This window comes from Lates calcarifer, linkage group LG12, assembly GCF_001640805.2.
Source record: "Lates calcarifer isolate ASB-BC8 linkage group LG12, TLL_Latcal_v3, whole genome shotgun sequence".
In the NCBI taxonomy this organism is placed as follows: domain Eukaryota; kingdom Metazoa; phylum Chordata; class Actinopteri; family Centropomidae; genus Lates; species Lates calcarifer.
In genome coordinates this window covers 321,137-343,808 of record NC_066844.1, presented here as the reverse complement: position 1 = coordinate 343,808, position 22,672 = coordinate 321,137, and the positions used below count along the sequence as shown (strand labels likewise).

The following is a 22,672-nucleotide window of genomic DNA, read 5'->3' as shown; positions in this document are numbered from 1 at the left end:
TCCTCATGAAATGAAGCTGGAAGCTTCAGCTTTGGAAACTTTTTGACAAAGAGGAAATATAAAACCTTCATCTGCATCAGTCTGGAGTTTAAATATGAAACCAATAAAACAAACTTCATAGTGAATCATCAGTCTGATCTGAAACAAACCTCACAGGAGACAATAAGAGAGGTTCAGGCTTCAATAATTAATAATAATAATTAGTTGCACAAACAGAGAAGACGTATGAGATGTAAGCTGGTAGATGAGAAAGCTTAGATTGGCAGAGTGCTGGTGATAAACTGATGCAATCATCTGAAATATTTAAGACAGGAACTTCTCCTTCACTGCTGCTGAGGAAATTTAATATTAATTATTTAATCTTTAGATTTAGCTTTGGAAAAGAGAATTCAAAAAGAAAAAGAAAAAAAACAGAGATTTAACATAAGACTATGAAACTGTTCTTTGCACGAGTCTCGCTGTGTTCCGGTGGATGTTTTCATACCTCGACTGTGTCGGCAGATGTGAGGGTCAGATTCAGAAGAGGAAGCTCAGCCTCGCTCAGCCTCTCCTGCTGCTTCCTGTCTGTCAGAGCGTCAGTGATCCACAGACACATCAGGTCAGACACAGTCAGCTGGGAGGACTCGGTCTGTAGGAGCTCTAGGTGGATGGTGTTAAAGGCCGAGCCGGAGAGGAGAACAGGAGCTGAATCTCTGGACAGACTCTGTGAGGCTGCAGAGGGATGAAGTCCAGGTTGCATCATGTGTGGAGCCTGTAGGAGGAAAGTTAAAGCTGCATCTTAACCCAACATGACAACATTAACTGATCCTGGTCCAGTTCTTACAATGGAAGTTATTTTCCTTCTTCCAGAGGAAATCCAGGGTTTCTGTCCACGATGAACCCGGGAATGCAACATCCCCAAACTACGAGACAACATCATGTCCACCCCCCCGCCAAACCCCCCACCCTCAGCATATAAATCCCACAGTCAGAATATGGAGCTGTGTTCTCCAAAGACATAAACAAACTGACAGGGTGCAACTGAGAGTAAAAACAAATCTACTATCCTGTCACTCAGGAGAAGTTACAGATGTTAAAGTGACAGTTACATGTGTAACTATGGTTCTGTGAAGTCTGGACGATACATGTAATGTCTATTTGTTACAGGAAGACAGAAACACAGACTCCAACAACCTGACAGAGCTGAAGGAGGGGTCATCATCAGAGGTATTACAGTTCATCCTCTGTGGACCATGAATGTCTGAAACAAATTAAACCACAATTCGTCCAACAGTTGTTGAGATTTTTCACTCAAAACCACAGATCAACCTCAACGGTGATAAAATATTAGTGAAATACGTATTGGACTGAGTTTTTTTTTTTTTTTTTAGTTTAGTTGGTTTCTCATTTATTTTTATCTACTACACTTTTAGCAGCTGTTTTACTTTAGTTTTGGAAAGTAAATGGAATTATTATTTTTATTGATAGTAGAACAGGTGATAGCAGCGGTGGTGGTTTAATAAGTTCTCAAACCTAAACAGCCACACAGGTCTATTGTTCCTCCGTCAGGTTCGACCCACAGAAGCAGCAGCTTGTCGTATAATGTCATCTACTTTATTCCTGTCATAATTACTATGGCCACTAGATGTCGTGTTTGAGCTGCTGCACAAGCAAACTATGGAGCAGATTATTTAAAAATTTCAAAACAGATGAAGTTTCAGTGGTAGAAGAATCTGTCTTTGATATTAAGACAAACTGAAACACTGTCAGAAACATACTTCAAACTGTAACTCTCAGGGTAACTTATGATGATTCTGGGATAACATCCTCACACTGGATTTTTTCATTCCCACATGAAAACACACATCTGTCAGACACTGATACAGTGAGGCGCTCTCCTTCCTGTCATTTCCCTCATATCTCAGAAACACATTATCTCTGTTTCACCTGCTCCAATCACTCGCTTTTGTGTTAAACCTTTAGAATTACATATGAAGAGCTGAGTGGTGAGGGTGTCATGTTATCTGTGGAAGCCTGCAGTGTGAGGGGGGAGATGGATTCAGACACTTCCACAGGATAAAGAACAAAGAGGTTGTCACACTTGGCTGAGAGGTGGGAGAGGAGGGTTATAGTAGCTGGAGGTCTGCAGGTCTGAAACTCAACTAGATTTCTCTGTGAAGACTCACCTACCTACATGTTTGTTTCCATTTCCCTCATCAGCCTCCCTGCATAGAAACCATTTTACTCCTTTATTCACAGTCAGATCATCTGTGTCGTTGCTACCTTTCTGTATTTTCCTGTTGCCTGCAAACCTGCTGCCATCTTGTCCAACCTTCTGACTGTAGCCTTTATTTGCCTTATCCAACTATCTTCTCTGAATCTGCCTGTGAATCTCCACTCGGTTCCTGGCTTCAGCTTTGACTGAATGATCTGTTCAAACATAGACACAGTGGTCAGGTATCCTCCAGCCTGCAGTCCAGTTGGCTGGCCTCCTGCCTGTTAACCTCCTGCTCCTGCCTTCAGCTGTCCAGCTCCACAGATCCTGCTGCCCAGAGACCCTGAATCTCTGAATGATCCCCAACTGGGCTTCAAGCTGATGTGCCTGTTCCTGAATCGGGGGTCCCAGCTGATGTCCCATCAGTTCTGATCTCCCTGTTACTGCTGACAAAATTCCAGACCTCCAAGATCATCAGTTATCTGTCTTTGCGAACAGCCAGCCAGATCCCCAGCAGACTGCCTCGGCACTCTCCCTGTCCTGCTGCCTGGACTGACCTGCAGCTATATCTTCTGGTGCCACCTGCCTTTTTTAGACCTCCAGCTTCATTGTTGGCCTCCAGAGATGCCACACCTATGTCATCTGTCTGACTGGTCGCCCTCTAGCTCGTTTTAAAAGATTATTTTATTGCCTTTATTTCATAGATGACAGTGAAGAGGCAGACAGGAAGCATGGGGGACAGAGTAAAGGGAATGACAAACAGAAAAATGTCCAGCCCGCCCTGTGGTATGTGTCCTAACCATTCGGACATCAGGTCACCCCTTTGAAAGTTTTTCACTGTTCTACCTCTGCTGGTAGAATAGGTAGTTGCAGCTGTAGTAGTAGTGCTATTGTTTCTCATTTCTCTTCTACTTTATTTAAAACAAACACAATTGAAAACTACAGAAAACAGTGAAAATGTTCATGCTTTCTTAGTGCTCTTGAAACTTAAGTTGACATGATCTTAAAGCAATGTGATCAGTCATATCTGTTTCCTTAAAAGTAATGCATGCAGTGGTTTGACAAAGCTCCACCACAAACAGTAGTTCAATGGAGACAAAGCAGGAAGCAAGTGTTGAAATCTCACTGAGAAGAGACGCTGGTGCAGACGACAGACGGTAAGATTTACCTTCATTACAGAGCTGTTAAACTAAGAGAGAGAGAGAGGCAGTAACAGGAGGGAGGATTGAAAGACTGGAGCAGTAAAGTACTTCGAATGCAACCTGCTTCTGACTGAAAACAGTGAAAGAAACTTTCAGCAGTAGGAAATACAGCTGACTTCCTGTTTTAACTTTCTGTCTGCTGTGTTTTCAGCTTCACTCAGACTAAATGGCTTCCAGATTAGAGGAGGATCTCTGCTGTCCGGTCTGTCAGGAGGTCTTTAGAGATCCTGTTGTTCTGTCATGTAGCCACAGCTTCTGTAAAGACTGTCTGAAGAGATGGTGGAGAGAGAAACCAACACCACAGTGTCCAGTTTGTAAGAGACGATCTTCAAGAGTAGAACCACCTTTAAACCGGGTCTTAAAGAAGCTGTGTGAGTCCTTCTTACAGGAGAGAGATCAGAGATCTTCAGAGGCTCTCTGCAGTCTGCACTCTGAGAAACTCAAACTCTTCTGTCTGGACCATCAGCAGCCAGTGTGTCTCGGTCTGCAGAGATTCAGAAAAACACTCCAACCACAGATTCAGACCCATCGATGAAGCTGCACAACAACACAAGAAGGAACTTCAGGAAACTCTGGAGCCCTTAAAGAAGAAGTTAAAGAGTTTAGAAGAAGTTAAAGTGGAGTTTGATCAAACAGCAGAACACATTAAGGTCCAGGCCCGACACACAGAGAGGCAGATTAAGGAGCAGTTTAAGAAGCTTCGCCAGTTTCTAGAAGAGGAAGAGGAGGCCAGGATGGCTGCACTGAGGGAGGAAGAGGAGCAGAAGAGTCAGATGATGAAGGAGAAGATGGAAGCTCTGAGCAGAGAAGATAGCAGCTCTTTCACACACAGTCAGAGCCACAGAGGACGAGCTGAGAGCTGAAGACGTCTCATTCCTCAACAACTACAAGGCTGCAGTGGAAAGAGTCCAGCAGCGCCCCCTGCTGGAGGATCACCAGCTGCTCTCCAGGAGCTCTGATAGACCAGGCCAAACACCTGGGCAACCTGACCTTCAACATCTGGAACAAGATGAAGGACATGGTCTCCTACAGTCCTGTGGTTCTGGACCCAAACACTGCTGGTCCAGAACTGATCCTGTCTGAAGATCTGACCAGTCTGAGACGAGGAGAGGAACAGCAGCTTCCTGACAATCCAAGAGAGGTTCACTGACCTCATTGTTCTGGGCTCTGAGGGTTTTAACTCAGGGATTCACAGCTGGGACGTCGAGGTTGGAGACAGTACAGGTTGGATACTGGGTGTGTTAGCAGAGTCTGTCCAGAGGAAGGAGAATATACGGTGTGGATTCTGGAGAATATGGTTCTATGAAGGAAAATACTCAGCAGGTTCACCACCAGCTTCAGTCATTAATATCCGACTGCAGAAGAAGATCCAGAGGATCAGAGTGAATCTGGACTGGACCAGAGGAAAACTGTCGTTCTCTGATCCTGATACTAACACACACATACACACCTTCACACACACTTTCACTGAGAAGCTGTTTCCATTCATTTTTAGCAGGGATGATCTCCCAGTGACGATGTTACCACTGAAGGTCTCAGTGACAGTGGAACAGAGCAGGCGGAGATAAAGAGCATATTTATAATGTAGTTTATTTCTTAAAGGGCACTGCAGATGCTTAGGGTGTTTTCACACCTTCGTTGTTTGGTCCAGACCAAAATAACAGGTGTGAATGGTGCCTTGGACCACAGTCTGGACCAAAGGATGAAAATCTGCTCCACACAAAATAGGTGGTCTTGGTCCAGATCAAACTGAACCAAGGTTTGGCTTGTTTGCAGTGTGAAAACACTTTTTTAGACAGTTCAGACTTTGTGGACCAAACAACAGAAGGAGAAAAGTAAGAAGAGAAGTAAAAATGAGCTGTGTCAGAAGGTGGTGAGAGGAGGAGGCAATGATGATGGAATCAAAAGTCAACTTGAAAAAATTAATGTCTGTGTTCTTTCTCAGGAACTGGATATTCTTCTGATCAGCTCTGATCATTTTGCACCTTGTAACATGACAGTGTTAAGAAACCTTACATTCAGCCCAGTTTTGTAACCACATTTCAAGTCTCTGCAAACAGCAGATTGCTTCATTACGTTTCAGTGAACGTGGGTCACAACTTCTGCACATACTACAATCACTGTTTATTATTTCCTGCTTCTTAAGCTCTTGAATTAGGCTCCTATTTTAATACCTGTTTTCTGCACTTTTAATAGAACCAGGGTTACATCTGTGACAGCAACACAAACCATCAGAAACTGGTTGAACTGAGCTAAATAAACTGTTTCAGGACCAACGTTCACAGACAGAGCAGGGCTGGATTTGTGGGTGGGTGTGACGAGCCTGGGCCCACACATCTGTACAACTGTCCCATCCTAAATGACTGAGAGAACATCTATCTTTGTTAACTTCTTTATTTTGCTATCAAATATATAGTAAAGACCCACGAGGATTCCCTCTCTAACAAAGATAACATTTATTAGATGTGAGGTCAACTTGCAGTAACTCCATGGTGAAGCCTGTTTTCTGGCTCTGTCTCAGCTCTGCAGTAACTGTTTGACCTGTATCGTTGTAATTCTCAGACCCTGCTGTTGCTCTTAATCGGCCTCCCATATGGACAACATGCAGGTGTAGGAGAGTGCAGGACCTCAGCTCGGCCTCACGGCTGAGACGGCACCAAAAATCATTAAAAAGTGATTATGAGGGAGCGAACACAATGAACAGCAGCAACTAAAAGCCACTGAGGAGTGAAATAGTCTGCATCTGCTGCTCACTGCTTTGTTAGGTGGCTAAGTAAGCCTGAAAGCTGAACGTTTACCACAGCAACTAAAATCATTTGGTTATGATGCAGTGCAGTTCCTGTTTGAATAATTAACTACCTGCTCTGCACGTTGATTTAAATCTGTTTGTGTAGTTCACAGATTTAACTTGGTCAAAGAAAAGTTCAGTCTGAAGGTAACTCCTGAGTTTTTTACCTGTAGCGCCCTCTGCAGCCAACAGTGGTAATTCACTCTGACAACTGAATTCAAGTTTCTATCTCATGAATAACTTGTGAAAACGTCTCTTACCTAAAGCAGAGGGATCGTCTCTCTCTCCTCCATCAGAGTCTCATCACTACAACACAAAGCAAAACATTAACCTGAAGCTGAATCAGATGCTTCAGGTCACAGTCATGTTGTTCATGTGAACATGAGCCGCTTCACACAGGACAGACATTTTCTGCTGCTCTCTTCTTCTACTACATTTATAGATGTAGCTGCTAATTACATGTGATGAGGATATGTTGTTAACTAACAAATCTACCAAGGTACAATACGTTCCTTTATCTTCCACCACCTGTAGCATCAAGTCGTGATTGTGCCTGTTCATGTTTAGATGCTCACAGCTCTTTGGTTACAGTTAGTATCAATAATTAACTGAAACTACACACGACGACGACACCTTCAGATGTCTGAACCCTGGTCTCTGGTGTACTCTGACCACTTTCCTTTCACTTGTACACAGTTCTTCCTTAATTCTAAAAACGTCTGAATTCAATAAACAGGATCTTTCAGGACTCAGCAGCGGCATCAGAGGAAATGACAGAGACAACAGGAGCATTTGCTGAGTTGTTAGAATGACACATCTTTCATTTAGTGACCTCCTCCTGTGACAGAGCCTCGTTCTGGACTTCAGGAGAACAACAACACACCTGTTCTGTCTCTCGTTTCTCTGATGCTCAGATTTATGGCCTCTACTGTAGGAGTCCACGTTTACTTTATCAGGGTTAACAAGACGACCTGTGCTGAAACAGTGGTTCTGTAGAGTCTTAATGAAGTGATGTGTCAGCACTGAGCGCGTGGCAGCTGTCTGTGTCTCGTGTTGGACAACAAACCTGCCCGCCGTCTTCAAACCTTTTCACACTTTTGTCAAACATCATCAATCAGCGGCTGATGTGAGAAAACGCTGCCCAGCAGAGCAGTGACTCGGAGCTGCTGCTGTAGAGACCCCAGCAGGCTCTATCTGTGTCCCTGTCCTTCAGCCAGCCAGCGGGACATCCATCTCAATCATCCTCACCCTCCACTGGCTCCCTGGGAACATCCCCACAGGACACAGGGAGGCGGGGGGAGGCAGGGGGAGGCAGGGGGAGAGAGTGATGCAGACAGGAAGAGGAGGGTTGGAAATATGTGAGTGACAAAGGAAAGAGAAACATGAGAAGAGAGAGGGAGAAGATGGGACATCAGTCTCTGTCTGCTGGGACAGAATCTCCATTTTAACCCTGGCAATGACAAACTCAGAGGTCAGCCTCATTTCACTTCTCTCTACCACTCCATCACTCTTTCACTGCAACTCCAACACAACCAATAAGTCCTCACACCTAAAGAACAGAAGACAGTTTGTCAGTTCCTGTTTGTCTCCTGATGATTCCCTCTCAGCTCTGTGTTTGACTGACACTCTTTACAGCTGTGTCTCTGAAAACAACCAAACAAACTGAGGAAATGAATCTGAAACACATTCTAATAAAGAATACATTTCATTGTATGAATACAATGAATACAATGGTACCAATAAAATACAGATTACTCTCTGGGTATCTACAGGTGGACGACTGGGAAACAAACCTTTTAGTGTAATTAAAGAGTCAAAAGACAGATCTTGTTCTCAGTGTGTGATTCATGAATGTGGGGAGAAGTGGATGGATTATTGAGTTAGATGAGACTGTGGATCTATAATCCCCCAGCAGAGGTGAGGAGAGTCTCAGCTGATCCTTCCTGAGGATTCACCAGGCAGAAACCTGTAAAAGTTGTTTGGTCTCTAAGAGCCGACTGTTTCTGTCGTTCATTAAATAACAAAGATCCATACGGCTCCATGGTGTCCTGCTGAGTCAGGCAAAAAACAAAAACTCTGCGGACACAGGAATAAAGACATATAGGGAGAAAACCCTACATAATATATACAGTATCTGAGCTCTGCTGGATAATGTGCAGAGGTTGTAAAAAGTCTCTCAGCTAAACTATAATTTAAGAGCTGTTGTGCAGCTTTGTGCTCTCCTTGAACAACAGCTCATCTATTAACAGAAGTGAAGCTAACACAGAGATTCAGGGATCATTAAGAAACGACTCAGGTGAAAGAGACACAAAGACACAGTTAGTTAAAGTGTACGGAGGCAGACTCGCCTGAGTCCTGTACGGTGAACCTGTTTCTGCTGACTCTGGGTTTTAGAGGAGTTGTAAGAGGTGCAGCAGGCGGAGCAGGGAGATCTCCTGATGAAATATTTACTGAATGTGTCTGTGGAGGAAAAACAAGGAAAATTAAAACGACGTACTTACTGTAAATACCAATATTCACAGAACAAGACAGTGATGGAAACATCTCAGGAAGAAAACAGATGAGTATCTGTGAATAAAGCTAAGCTGAGAATCTGCAGTATTTGTGATGGTAGCTGTTTATTGCTCAGGGCGTTTTTACATTTTGCTTCATCGTGTGCCAACCTGCCTCCAGAAACAGTGAGAAAAACCAACTTGTATGCAGAGCAGAGACGTCTGCGATGTCTGAACATTCTCCTGTCGTCTTCTCCACTGCAGCTGTGTGAACAGAACGTGCACAGTCATCACTTATGAAGGGAGAGATAATTCAGTCATTCCAGACGCAGACATTTAATCACAGCTGACAGCTTTGTCATGTGACTCTGGGATCATGTGACCATGTGACAGGTCTAAAACTTCCAGCTATGGCAGCAAGATGTGGAAAAACAGAGGAAAGTGTCAGTAAGAGCCGAGCTGCTGCTAAAACGTCCTGTTTCTCTGTCATGGCCGATGTTGACAAAGTTTAATGTTGAAGTCCAGCGTCCGTCTCTGTGAGATCAGCTGTATATAAACATGATTTCTGCAGGTTGGTGTGTTGTCGTGCTGCTGGCTCACACTGTGCAGACGCTCTGATTCTCCTCACAGCTCATACTCATTGTGACACAGTGGATTTGTCCGAGCTGCTGATTCCTGCAGGACGTTTTCTTTCAGTTTCCGAGGCGACTGCAGAACTTGGAGATAGAATCTGACCTGAAACTCAAACTTTCACTCAGACTGCTGAGGAGGCTGTTTTCCTCCATCGGCTTCTTCCTCCCTCTTCTCTTCTGCTTTTTGGGTTTTCCATGCTTTTCCTCTAAAGTGGCTGACTTTGTGATGTGTGTGTGTGTGCGTGTGTGTGTGTGGGTGAAGGAGATGAGTTGTTTGTGCCATGCTCCTTTAAATCAAAGGCGAGGGGAAGGCTGTGCTTTAATCATATTTCACGCCGACCTCACTTATCTTCCTGGCCTGTTGTTTAAGGCCTGTCACTGCAGATATATCAGCCTCCGTTTGACTGCTACAGTATGAGGAGTTACACACACACACACACACACACACACAGAAACACACACAGCCCAGAGTGCAGCCATATTCTGTATTCATGTCCTCACACACACAGTGAACAAATTATGTAAAAAAAAAAAACAACATAAGTCCAAGTGCAAAATGGCTGACAGGCCGACAGCCTGTTAAATCTGCCTCCACGGGACCAGGGGATGTAAAGAAGTCAGAGTGTGTTAACATTTTCTTTGGAAATGCCAAGGTCTAACATTTCTCACATTTGTGCAGTGAGCAGGCAGTCAGGCCTGCAGTTCATAAAGGGTTTAATTTGTTTCTGTGACAAAAACAGAAGAGGAGAAACAGGAGGCTGAAGGTTACAGTGACTCTGACCTGAAGGCTGCTGATTCTAATTCTACAGAGCATCACTGAGAAAAAAGAATAAAGGTGGAGGGAGTGAACAACACACTGTGGTGCTGTAAACCAGACAGAGGGTTAAAAAGTTCAACAGGAGAATTCTGAATGAAGCTCTGCAGGATGTGAGACTTCATCTGAAAACCTGGAGCCATGTTGATTTTGAAGCCTCACATGTTCAGGCTCAGTTTGATGAGTGATAACAAACCTCTAAGTAACGGCCATGACAGCTGCTCAGAAACAAACACATCCAACCTTTTCACTGAGGTGAACTCAATCAAACATTTCAAATCAGTTAATGAAGGTTTCTCTGTGTTGGTCCTGATGTAAGATCTCTCCAAACTCTCATCCAAACTATTCAGTGCAGCCCAGATCCCAAACATTCAGCCTCTGCTCCTCCACCAGAGAGACACTGACCACACGTCTTAATACACAGCGCTCATTAGTTAAAGTTATTAAGGTGCAGCCATTCACTTCAACAATTACATGGATTCTAGTGACGAGGGAGACGGAGCTCTCTGAGGAACCACGATACTATTCACAACCTGTCCTCCAGATTATAAAGTTTCCAGACATTAACAGTGATTCATGTTTGATCACATTTCTGAAATGTGGTGTTTTCATTCAGTCACCATCGCCTCATTCTGATCTTAAACTGAACGTATCTCTGAACATGAAGGAAAACATGTCACCGTGCTCTCTGTCATCTGCTGTGTTCTTATTAATGTTAGAGTTCAGTTAATAAAGCTAAAACCTCCTTGCTCCATGTGTCGGTGTCAGTTTCTCTAAACGTGTTCTCTGTGAAACACTGATGTTTTCTTCTGCTCTACAAACACAGATGAGTCCTGATGTGTCGGTCTGTCCCTCACAGCACCGCCTCTGAACCTTTCCACCATATTTTCCTTCATGACTTATTGAACAGGCTGGTCAGCTGCATTTCCTCTGTTGCTAGTAATGGTAGTGAAAGCCATTTGTCACAACAAGTTCACCTTAGCTGGAGGGAAAACGAGGGGAAAAAGCAAGTCAAGAAATAAATGATTGCCACCTTGATCCCAGCTGGCCACCAATCTTCCCCTCAACACTTTCTGAAAAGCTGTGGCACAGACAGGCCACTGAAATCCATACATTTCAAATGAAACAGTCGCTGTTCCCTGGGATTAATACGTCTCGCCGGTAGTAATACAGGAAAGCTTGATGTACCTGTCAGAAAAATAAACGACAAAGAAAAGAAACACAAGTTTGAAATTATCTTTGAGTGCAGCGAGAGCACAAGCTGTGCTCAGCTGCCTGAGGGCCTGATCTCTGTGAGACTGGAGGAGAATTAATCCCAGTCTGTGTTTATAGCTCTGCTGTTCACAAGCTACTGGGGAGGCTACTTCAAATGGATTTCAGTCAGGAATTTAAAGAGCGTTCTTGTGATAAAGACGCCTACAGTCAGAAATATTCTCATCATATACCACAGGATGCTGACAGACTGACGTCACTGCTAAAACCAGCAGTACCTGAAATAATTAAAAATAATGAGCTGTGGTTCCTGAAGTTACTGCACGTCACACTGAGAGAGGAGGTTACAGCTGGACTGATTAACAGCTGGACTGATTAACAGCTGGACTGATTAACAGCTGGACTGCTATCTGTTAATGTAGAGAAAGTCAACGTGGAAATCAGTGTAACAACAGGTGGTGGTGGTGAACCTGGACTCTGGATGTGAACCTGGACTCTGGATGTGAACCTGGACTCTGGATGTGAACCTGGTCTCTGGATGTGAACCTGGATGTGAACCTGGACTCTGGATGTAACCTGGTCTCTGGATGTGAACCTGGTCTCTGGATGTGAACCTGGATGTGAACCTGGTCTCTGGATGTGAACCTGGATGGATGTGAACCTGGATGTGAACCTGGACTCTGGATGTGAACCTGGATGGATGAACTGGATGTGAACCTGGTCTCTGGATGTGAACCTGGTCTCTGGATGTGAACCTGGATGTAAACCTGGTCTCTGGATGTGAACCTGGACTCTGGATGTGAACCTGGTCTCTGGATGTGAACCTCTCTGGATGTGAACCTGGACTGGATGTGAACCTGGTCTCTGGATGTGAACTCTGGATGTGAACCTGGACTCTGGATGTCTCTGGATGTGAACCTGGTCTCTGGATGTGAACCTGGATGTGAACCTGGACTCTGGATGTAAACCTGGTCTCTGGATGTGAACCTGGATGTGAACCTGGACTCTGGATGTGAACCTGGATGTGAACCTGGACTCTGGATGTGAACCTGGTCTCTGGATGTGAACCTGGATCTGGTCTGGATGTGAACCTGGACTCTGGATGTGAACCTGGGTCTCTGGATGGATGTGAACCTGGACTCTGGATGTGGTCTCTGGATGTGAACCTGGTCTCTGGATGTGAACCTGGACTCTGGATGTGAACCTGGTCTCTGGATCATCCTCCTCCTGGTGCCTCTGCTTCCTTTAATAAATGTATCTTCTGTCATTAAAAGCCCAGAGATGAAGTTTCTTCTGAACCATCTTTGCTGTTGCAGCTTATCTGTGTAGAACAGGAGACAGAGGGTGAAGCTCTGTCCCAGGAGCAGTTTATTTTCAGAATAACAATATGTTCTGTAACTGATCTGAGAGAGAACTGAGGGATGTTAGTCTCCAGCTTTTCTCTGCAGGTGAACTATTTTTAAACCACGCTGGTCTCCTGTCAGATCCCCACAGTGTTCTCACATAATCACCTCCTCTTTCTGTCTCAATCCACCTTCGTTAAACTCACTTCACGCCTCAGTTTCTCTTGTTTTAATGCAGCTGACTTTGAAATCTGTTTGTTTAAAAAGAGGCGGCTGAAATAACTGAAGCCAAAAAGTCAAGTAAAGTCAAGTCACTCATCATCTTTGTGGATTCTGTCAGCTCTCTGTGCAGAGGCTGATCCAAAGCGAAGAACCTGACTGACCATCAGATGCTGGAAAAATCTCAGACCACAAACCAACAGGAGCCTCCAGCCTCCCTCTGACCTCCACAGCAGCCAGACACCAGAGAAACAAGAGAGGTGCATGCAGGTACTTCAGTCTGGAAAAGAAAGGTCAAAGAAAACAGAGGCTGCAGAACTTCATCCAGAATCCTGCTGTTTTTAACTTTCAGCTGCCGATGAAGGAGACTGGCTGTTCAGAACGGGTCCAGCTCAGAGCTAATTCACTGACTCCATGGTAACATTTCCTGCTTCGTCATTTACTTCTACACTTGAAAACACAGAGTGGAACATCACACATCTGAACTGTCTGATAAAGCAAAGTGAATTAGGGCTGCGGCTCATTCATTCATTAATCAATTAATCAATTAACTGTTTTGTGGATAAAATGTTAAAAAAGTCTGAGATGTTTCGTATTGTCGGACCAACAAAGCCAAGCAGTGCCTGGAAAAACTGGAGCCACCAACCATTATCTGATTATTATCAATCACTAACTAATCAATCTGCTGATCGTTTCAGCTCTAAAGTAATGAATCAGTCTTTGATCAACTGGTTACATCAGTATTATCATACAGAAACACTGTGAGCAGCTCAGTGTGCAGACGCTCAGAGGTAATCTTGTTGTAGTTCCCTGTGTTTTCTAATCATCCCAGTCAGCAGCTGCAGTAATTGTTGGCTACAACAGAGGCATTGATTTCTTCCTTTAGAGAAAACACACAGCTTCACTTCTTTTTTCTGTTTGTCTCTAAAGTCACATGTTGATAGGGAACATTACAACTGAAGCCTTTTCAGTCCAGGCATGAATCTCTGGGTAATCTGAACTTAACTTTAAAGAAATTGATTTGATCGTTAATGAGGCTCAGGCATCAGGAGAGGGAACCTGAGTCACTGAGCTGGACTCTTGTTTGACTGATAAAACCTTCCACACACAGTATATTCACATTCAAACACATGTCAGATGTCTGACTCTGCGCTGAGCTCTGTCCTGATTCACAAACACTGAAGTACTGTCAAAGCAAATACTGGTCTCCAGCTCCATCCACACCAACAGTTTTAAAACTCATCATCGAGCCCAGAACCTTCGTGCTGCGATGTGACGGTGCCAAACACTGCACCACTGAGACGCCCCGTTGGAAATGACTCAGTCTTCTGATAAACAGATGAACGAAAGGATAACTCCTGTAGTTTTTAACCTGGGTCTTATTTCCCATGTTTTTGGGTGTCAATGATTGATATGGACAAAACTCTTTGGAATCGGTGCAGTATTGAGTGTCAACATCATGATAGGATTCCTACAGAGACAGAGCTTTTTACTAAAGAGGAAGTTTAACCAGAAACATCTCTATATCTATATCAATATATCTCTACCAGACTCCATTGATAAAAACAGGGATTTAACACAGGAGCTGCTGGAATACCACTGCCTCCATCTGTTAGTGTGGTGGAAGAAGTAATCAGATCATATACAGTGAAAGTACCACACAATCATTTACACCTAAAACATGAGAAAATAAGGCCCAGGTTCAAAAAAGAGTTTCTCTCTTTAAAGTCTGAAACCTGTATGTGACCCGCTGCCTTCCTCTTATACCCTGCTCACATCCCTGAACCCCGCTGAGTCTCTCACACTCAGAGGTGTGACAGCTTCAGGTTTTCATTACTCTGCTGATAATTTAGGCAGAAAGGAGATGGAATCACCTCCTCCAGCACTCTGCTAAATGTTGCTCAAGGTTGATTGGGTCACGGTATTTACCACGCAGCCTCCTGAGGTCTGAAACTAGCATTTTCAGAGCGACACCAAACTGTGCTGCTGACATTCAGAAAACAGCCTGAAGCACTGATGACGAACCACAGCTCAAAGAAAGACCTCACAACCACTGCTGCTCCACCAGGACTCAGTGGAAACACTCCTTCATTTCAATCTACAGGATGTGTTTCAGCGACTCTTCATGAAGGGAATGAGTGGAGAGAAAACAGCTGTTTGTCTTATCAGAATCATTCTAACAAGCCTGACACGCTCAGGTGACATCTCCTCACCTTCATCTCCAGAGCTGCTGTTACTGCTACAAACAGCTGACACCAGGTTTAGAAACATGACCTGTCCTGCTTTAGTTTTACAGATGATGACGTCAGTGGATCCAGCACGAGGCTGAACCAGCGTATCACACCGTAAATATACAACAAGTGGACCATGTACAGTCACAGTAACAATTAGAATCATAACACTGACAGCAACAATGACAGGAATAAACCCAACAAGTCCTCCAACCTAAACAACCACACAGGTCGCTTTGTTCCTGCCCCTCAGAGACGACCCACGAGCCAGTGGTTTAGACAAGTACCAGGGTCAGGAAGAAGTCCTGAAAATGGCAGAGGAGTGTAAACACTCAGCTCCAGCAGGGCTTCTCTGGCTCCATTTTTCATGCACACTCCTCAGTAGTAGTTGTTGTTGTTGTTGTTAGCTCAGTTTCCTGAGGAATTAGCATGGTGAAGACTGGACTCCACGCTGCTTCAGGCAGCGGTTAGTTATTAAAGGCAGAATGATCCTGTGGACTGGACTGTTTTCCTTTGGCTGCTCCGAGGATTTAAAATGTAAACACTGGGTTTGTTGTTTTTTATTTATTAAACGTCCACGTGTCCTTCGACTTCATCCGTCTGTCATTCTTCTCCTTCCTCTCCCTCCATCTCCTGTCTCCAGCTCTTTATTTCTCCACATCTTTTTTCCTTTTTCCTTTTTCAGTCCTTCTTGTCGCTCTCTTACCCTCCCCCTCCTCCCCCCTCCTCCCCCGTCCTCTCAGTGTGTTGCCCAGACACAGTAATGGGACAGTCTCAGTGGATCAATGACTTGGAGGAGAGAAACAGAGCAGAGGCAGACAAAGACAGAAGAGGTTTTCAGGAAAGACTCTTAATCTCAACTACAGGCCAAGGACAGCCTGCAGGAGGGAGGAGAGAGGGAGCAACAGGGAGGTGAAGGAGGGATGGAGGGGAGGAGGAAGGAGAAGTAAAGGACAACTAGAAAAGTGGTAGTTGTGTGCATTTCTTTCTCACTTCAGTTTACTTTCTTTTCCTACATTTTAAAGCCGAACCTGCAGCTCTGCCTGTTAGAGATGATGTGTATATACGACTGATGTCCCAGGTGCTCATGGGAAATATACTCACTGCCTGGACGTCAGACGTCTGTGAGTCTGGAGAACTGTTCGATTCAGGCCACAGATGCACTTTGGGTCATGTTAGGGAAAGATGATGTTTCAGTTCAATGTTAAAAACTAAATCTGTGACTCTTTAAACACGAAACCAGGACCGTGATGTTTCACCAGTCTTTAGGGAGGACTCTCTGAACCTGGCTCTGATTTTCATGTCTCTGGGTGTAAATGACTGACAGAGACAAAAATCTCTGGGATCAGTTCAGTATTGATCAAGAACAGTGAACCCAACCACCATCAGCTGCTGCAGTGTCATCCACTGTCCTGCTGATCAAAATAAGACCAACAAAGGTCACCACAGAGCTGCAGGATCTGACAGCTGTGATCCAGCTGTGATCCAGGTGTGATTCTCCACTGGGACAAACTGAGATCCAAGGAAAAGACTGGGACGTCCATTTGATACTCCATCAGCAGACCTCCTCCTCTGCTCCTGTTATAACTACCATGACTGTGGTTTGTCTTGGAGGACAGTCAACACCGGAACACAATCTTTTTATTCTTTATTCCTGCTTCTATCAGTCCGTTTTGTTGAACTTTCTCCTGCCTATTACAAATCTCAACAAGAGAGACATTAAAAGAAGAACGAGGGAACTGCAGAGGGAGAGTGACAAAGAGAAGATACAGTGTGAGGATGGAGAGATGAAGAGAGAGACTCAGGATCCTGTGTTGAATGAGACAGAATCACTTCAGATAGATGTTTCGGTCGATCAGGTCTGCAGTGCCTCACAGCGGTCCTGAACAAGAATCCTCCATAATAGGCACCAAAGGGAGAAGCATCAGCCAACACACACACACACTAACAGACACACACTCTCACGGCCATGTTGGCACCAATCACCCAGCATCCACAGACGGATAGTTATCAAGTCCTCCTCATATCGATTCCTCTTCCAGAGGTATTTACGGTGAGAAAAGAAATACAGTTATTGTCCACAGGGCAGCAGGCGTATTTATCTCCTTTAACTGACCCGTGGTTCTTTTTAACCGCTTCAGTACTGGGACGGCTCATCACAGATGTCAGGGGAGGGTGGAGTCCTGGGGGAGCTGGGTTTTATAGAGAGAGAGCTAATGATCCGTCCACTGATGGTGGGAGGCTTCGCTAAGAGACCGGTCGATGTGAAGAGTGAGTCGCCTCGAGCCAGAGCTGCAGCCGAGGCTCCAGGCTGAGCATCAGGACTGACTGACTGACTGACTGACTGACTGACTGACTGACTGACTGAGAGGAGGGCGGTCACACCTGTTATAGTCACAGTTCAAATCACATCTGCCTGGTTCACCTGAGACTAACTAAGCAGCTTATTCCACAAACCAACCTTATCCTAAGGATGGTGGTTTTATCTGGACGCTCTGTTCGTGTGAAACTGGACCGTTCAGACCACAATGAGTCATTCTGCTCTGTGAACTTCACTCTCACACTGAGAGCTGCTGTTGAACTACAGTTTTACTTACTGTGTGAACACTGATTTCTTCAGAATAAATATAGTTTATAGTTTTGTAACGTGAGTTTTGTCATGAGAGGTTCAGATAAAACCACATCCACAGTTATCAGCACAGCTTCCATCTGAGACAATCGACAGACCTCATCGTGTGTTAGAGCACTGATTCATCTGCTGGTTCTTTCACTGATTGTAAAATGTCAGAAAACAGTGAAGGGCAGCTCAAAGTGACGTCTTCAGGTCACAGATATTTACTCACTGTGATCATCAAACTCAGACAAAATGAAAAACTAGAACCAGGTAAAAAAAATGATAAACTGATCCCTTTAATAGATTCATTAATCAATCACCTAATTATTTCAGCTCTAATGAGTATTTCATTCAAGTCTGTCTCCCAGAAAGTCTGTTAATGTTTCTAATCTGCAGCAGGAAATATGTTGGTTCATTAATGAATCTGAAACTGAACCAATCAGTGAAATGTTCACTGATGTCCACTGAAACATGTTGCTGTATCATGTCTGCTGGTGGAGGATAATTATTATGATTAAACTCAGATTCTCACAGTAACAGAAACATGATGATGTGTTCATTAACATGTGGCCGCCGTCCTTCACCACACCTCCTTTAAAACTATATTTCATCACATCCAGATGTTGTAGAGGAGACAGATAAATTCATTATTCTGATGGTAAATTTGAGTGGGACTTGTTGGACGTGGTACACGGCTTTATAAGAGAAGAAGAAGAGAAACTAAATAAATGACAGCTGAATTTTATTATTTGGATAAAAATATCATTTTGTTTTTCATTACAACTTCATTTAGTAACAAAGAGTTTAATAATATGTGATTAGTAATAAGTAGTTTAATAATAAATAGAACAGTAACATATAGTTTAGTCAGATATTATTTAGTAATATATGATTTACAGTTTAGTCATCTACAGAGTCTGTGTGTTTGTGTACAGTGAGGGAGAGATGGCCACACACACACACACACACACACACACACACACACACACACACACACACTCAGTCTGTAACGTGTGCAGAATAAACCTCAAGGTAAAACCAGTATATGAGGAATCTTTATTCATCAAGCTCACAGTTCAGATCAATCAGGATGATTGACAAACTGACCACCCAGCTACCAGTCAATACAGGCCCCCTGTGGGCTCTGCTGCTCTGTAAGATGAGATGAAAATGAAGTCTCAGCTTCGTGTTCTGCTGAGAAAACACTCAGGGGGCGTCAGTGATTTGAGGTGGAACAGAGGGCTTCTCAATAACAGCCACAGGATCATATCTGAAATCGATCACACCTGTGGAACGTACCTGGATCCCATTAAAGAAACCTCCAGGTCTCTACTGTGTGTGTGTGTGTGTGTGTGTGTGTGTGTGTGTGTGTGTGTGTGTGTGTGTGTGTGGTGATGTTTCTGACCCGAGGGCACGATGAGCATCAGAACATAGAAACCAGTGCAGCATATCTTCTACTGGAGACAACCTGTTATCTGTTCTATTGTTTCTATTGTTATGTTTGCTTCTAAAATCTGCTGTTTTCAGTTTTCTCACACACACACACACACACACACACACACACACACACAGGGAATCCATGTTCAGTAACACTGCAGACTGTGTGTAGTCAAACTGTCTCCACAGACCTGGTTTCATTGAACAGACAGACTGGACTGATCACACACAGAACCAATGATGGACTTTCATACAGGTAAACACCAATGACCAACGTTAGCAACGTTAGCATGTGAGCAGAAGTAGCATGTAAACACAGACTGTAACATGACTCAGTATCTAACCCTTATCTCAGTATTATAACTCTTAAATCTGTGATATAAACACAAACTCATAACTGGAGTGAGTTAAATGGTAACGTACAGCACTTTTCTAACCACACCAGTCAGGACTTGTTCACTCAGATACTTATCTAACTCGTCTTCTGCCATTCAAATAGTTAGATAATGTTATGTTGTAAATGTCACCTGTTCATCTCCACCCACAAACAACACATCGTCACTGTTTACAACAAGAAGAAGAGCGGGCCGATACCAGCAGCTGAACTCTGATCAGCTCCTGGTGTCAGTGTTTCACTGTGACACTGAAGGGAAGTTCACAACAGGAGGAAGCTCTGCAGCCTCTGTTTCCTCTGAGCTTTTATTCTGAAAGGACGTCAGAGATCATGATATCCTCAGGAACTGAGGTCACACTGGGTCAGATCTACAGATGTTCACACAGTTCATTAAACAGCTGTAAACACACAGTGACAGACGTCTGGTCTTAAAACCAGGTTCTTCTTAAACGCAGGTCTCTGGTCAGATCGCTGCAGCTGATCAGGAGGTTCATGAACATTTTCCACCTGATACTGAGAATAAACTCAAGATGAAGACAAAGGCTGTTTTTAAAACCACAGTCTGAAAAGCTCAGTCCTCCTCTTCTCCATGATTACCTCTGGTTTTCTCTCTGTTCTTTAATCATCAGATTCACTGTCAGAGCTGAGACCTTCACAGCGGCTTCACAGTACAGATCAATCCACTGCTGCATCACACTGAACGAGCTCCTACCCTCTGTAGAATCACAGTGTGACTCTGAGCACCAGACGCTCGAAGCGTCGCATCGTCACAGAACATGTTGTAGACTTTTATTCTATCAGCGCCCGAAACAGAGAATAAGCACTGAGGTCTGAGTCAGACGATGATGCACGGCGCTTTCAAACATCCCATAATTACCCACATCCCTTACATAAGAAAAATAGTGAGAGAACATGTTACTGATTCAGTCTGATGTGAAAACACTGCAGAGAAAGTTGATTGCAGTGAAGATTGAGTGGACCTCCTGGGAACACTCAATCACTGCTCTTATTTCTTACTGACTTGAAGAATGTGTGTGTGTGTGTGTGTGTGTGTGTGTGTGTGTGTGTGTGTGTGTGAGCAGGAAGTTTGATTTGTCATCAACAGCGTCGCCTCGTCAACATGAAAACATCAGTGAAACATCACAGATTCATTAACAGAAGGAGAATGAGTGTGAACACACTGAGAAACACTGAGACACAACGTTACAGTCACAGACCTGGACTCACAGACCTGACCGACTCACAGACCTGGACTCAGTCAGACCTGGACTCACAGACCTGGACTCACTGACCTGGACTCAGTCAGACCTGGACTCACAGACCTCAGACCTGGACTCACAGACCTGGACTCACAGACCTGGACTCAGTCAGACCTGGACTCACTGACCTGGACTCACAGACCTGGACTCACAGACCAGACTGACCTGGACTCACAGACCTGGACTCAGTCAGACCTGGACTCAGTCAGACCTGGACTCATTGACCTGGACTCACAGACCAGCTGACCTGGACTCAGTCAGACCTGGACTCACAGACCAGCTGACCTGGACTCACAGACCTGGACTCAGTCAGACTGGACTCAGTCAGACTGATCACAGACCTGACTCACGACTGACTCCACCTGGACTCACAGACCTGTCATGTGATCAGGAGGATCAGACCTGCCAGTGGTCAGATGTCTCAGCCAATCAGCTGCAGGTTATTAACCTGTGAATTCTTCAGTTAGGGGTTAAATTGTAATGTGTGAGGTCACAGTGACCTTTGACCTTTGACAACCAAAACAGAAAAGGACACACACAAACAACCGACCCTGACACAGTATTCACAGAGTCATCACCTGCTCCCACAACCAGAGTCTCAGTTTGTATGCACAAAGGTTTCAGCTCCTCCAAACAGAGTCAGAGTGAGACCTCTCGCTCAGAAAACGTCTTTGTCGTTACCTGTTGAATGTTGGACCTCAACGTTTCTGTTCATATCAATATTATTATATTATACAACTGACACAGCCAAGACTCAGTCTACTGATGAGACTGATGGAATAAAAACATTCCAGCTGCAGAAAAACAAACAAAGCAAACAAATTAAACCGTCTCTGTCTCTGTTCTCACTCTCTGCTGACCCTGACCAGCTGATGACCCACAATGCACCTCTCCTCCCTCTCCTCCCTCTCCTCTGTCTCAGTCTATGTTTCCCTCCTCTGCAGGACACTCAGTGTGTGTTGTGTTGAGTGCTCCTTCATCAGACTGAGAGGTTAATCACAGCCTGCTACACTCACACACACTCACACACACACACACAGAGTATGTAATTATGATGCTGCCACGTCCAAGGCTGAGGTGAGTGACTGATGGCAGCACAAACACTGGACACACACAGACGACGGAGGAAACGTGACTCAACCTAAAACAGGACGAGGATCAGTTCACAGGTATCAGGTGAGAAACTACAGGACGTCTCTGAGTTCCTGTCTGCACATCACGAACCTCCTGATACACCTGAGATCAGCACCAACAACACAACCAGCAACACAACCAGAAAGACAACCAGCAACACTCAGGTGTGTTGGACTCACCTGCAGAGGTTGAGGTCCTCAGTCCTCCAGGTCCTGGTCCAGTTCACTTCCTGTTCTCAGTCATTTAAAGTCATGTGACTTCATCGCTGATTCATCTGGAAACTCGTCTCTGTTTGTTCCAGTCTCACATCAACAGGCAACAACTGATCCTGATCCTGATCCTGATCCTCCTCGTCAGCAAACTCATTCTCCTTCTCCTTCTTCTTCTTCTTCTTCTTCTTCTTCTTCATTGTGACAGCTCAGGCTCCTCTGGGTGTCTTACTGCCTCTGGAGGATAAAGATCTAATTACACCAGACTGCATGTTGTTGGATACACACTCAGTGACCACATGTTCAGTCTAATGCAGATCAGTTCATTCAGTTGCGTTCAGTGTAAACTGAAATATTAGTTCAGAGGTGGTGATGTTACACTGAGAGGTGTTTCTATTTTTCTGTCCACCCTGGTTCCATACATGAGTCAGAATATTAGGAACACCTGTGAGTACAGTGTAGTCCACACTGAGACCAGATGAAAATATCATGTCATGA

General features: G+C 44.4%; 2 long non-coding RNA genes across 3 annotated transcripts; both read right to left on the bottom strand.

Annotated features, from left to right (window-relative positions):
* Positions 1-312: 312 nt before the first annotated feature.
* LOC108890719 (uncharacterized) lies at positions 313-8,640 on the bottom strand. The gene is made up of 2 exons (XR_001962191.2): positions 6,445-8,640; positions 313-751 (listed from the first exon to the last, which is right to left on the bottom strand). It is a non-coding gene; the product is annotated as an uncharacterized LOC108890719 (long non-coding RNA).
* Positions 8,641-11,793: 3,153 nt separating this feature from the next.
* On the bottom strand, positions 11,794-12,551 carry LOC127143073 (uncharacterized). Of its 2 annotated transcripts, none has more exons than XR_007814245.1 (4): positions 12,501-12,551; positions 12,272-12,321; positions 12,090-12,158; positions 11,794-11,849 (listed from the first exon to the last, which is right to left on the bottom strand). It is a non-coding gene; the product is annotated as an uncharacterized LOC127143073 (long non-coding RNA). The 2 variants fall into 2 exon arrangements; XR_007814246.1 differs by having other exon boundaries at positions 11,800-11,948; positions 12,052-12,158.
* Positions 12,552-22,672: the final 10,121 nt, after the last annotated feature.